The 982-nt window shown below is 41.9% G+C and overlaps 1 protein-coding gene across 1 annotated transcript in view; it reads right to left on the bottom strand.

Annotated features, from left to right (window-relative positions):
- Nucleotides 1–982, bottom strand: part of DNAJB12 (DnaJ heat shock protein family (Hsp40) member B12) — a 30,638-nt gene that overhangs the window by 14,419 nt on the left and 15,237 nt on the right. The window lies entirely within an intron of this gene.

Below are 982 nucleotides of genomic sequence, written 5' to 3'. Positions count from 1 at the left end.
GTAAAGGCACCTACCATGACGCCCAGCTATTTTTTCTACTTTTTTTTTTTAGTAGAGACGGGGTCTCACTCTTGCTCAAGCTGGTCTCAAACTCCTGACTCGGTTTCCAGTGTGCTAGGATTATAGATGTGAACCATCCTGCCCAGCCAAGATCATTTTTTATTTTATTTCATTTTATTTTTTTTATTTCAAATTAATTTGAGAGTACAATTTTTTTTGCAGTTTTTTTTGGCTGGGGCTGGGTTTGAACCTGCCACCTCTGGCATATGGGACCGGAGCCTTACCCTTTTGAGCCACAGGCGCCACCTGAGAGTACAAATTTTTAAGTTACATTGTTTTCACTTCTAAGGTAAAGTTCAAGTTGTAGTCGAGACCTCACCTGGGGGTTTGCTGAACACCTTCATATTGTGCACAGCAGTGGAGATCCCGACAGTTGCCCTCCCTTCTTCCCTTCCCTTCTTCCTGCTCTCCTGTCCCCCTTGCTAGACTGTATTTGTTTCAAGGTCATTTTAAAAATATAAACAATAATAAAAATTAACACTAAATCCACATATAAATGTGTAGTAATTGCCTTATTTTTCAGAAGGTACATTTATATATACATTGCTTTTCTTAATACATTTTGGCAGAATTTTAATACTCTTGACAGTCTTCAAAAAGCACACTTGGGTTTTATTTATTTATTTTTGAGACAGAGCCTCAAGCTGTCACCCTGGGTAGAGTGCCGTAGCATCACAGCTCATAGCAACCTCCAACTCCTGGGCTCAAGCGATTCTCCTGCCTCTGCCTCCCAAGTAGCTGGAATGACAGGCGCCCACAACAACGCCCAGCCATTTTTTGATTGCACTTGTCCTTGTTGTTTGGCAGGTCTGGGCTGGATTCGAACTCACCAGCTCTGGTGTATGTGATTAGTGCCTTAGCAACTTGAACTACAGGTGCCCAGCCAACACTTGGGTTTTATTAAAAAAACTCTATAGTGGGC

This window comes from Otolemur garnettii, unplaced genomic scaffold, assembly GCF_000181295.1.
Source record: "Otolemur garnettii isolate 467f Iridium unplaced genomic scaffold, OtoGar3 scaffold00008, whole genome shotgun sequence".
NCBI lineage: Eukaryota > Metazoa > Chordata > Mammalia > Primates > Galagidae > Otolemur > Otolemur garnettii.
Note: the sequence above shows the minus strand (reverse complement) of the source record. Positions and strands in the feature narration are given on the sequence as shown.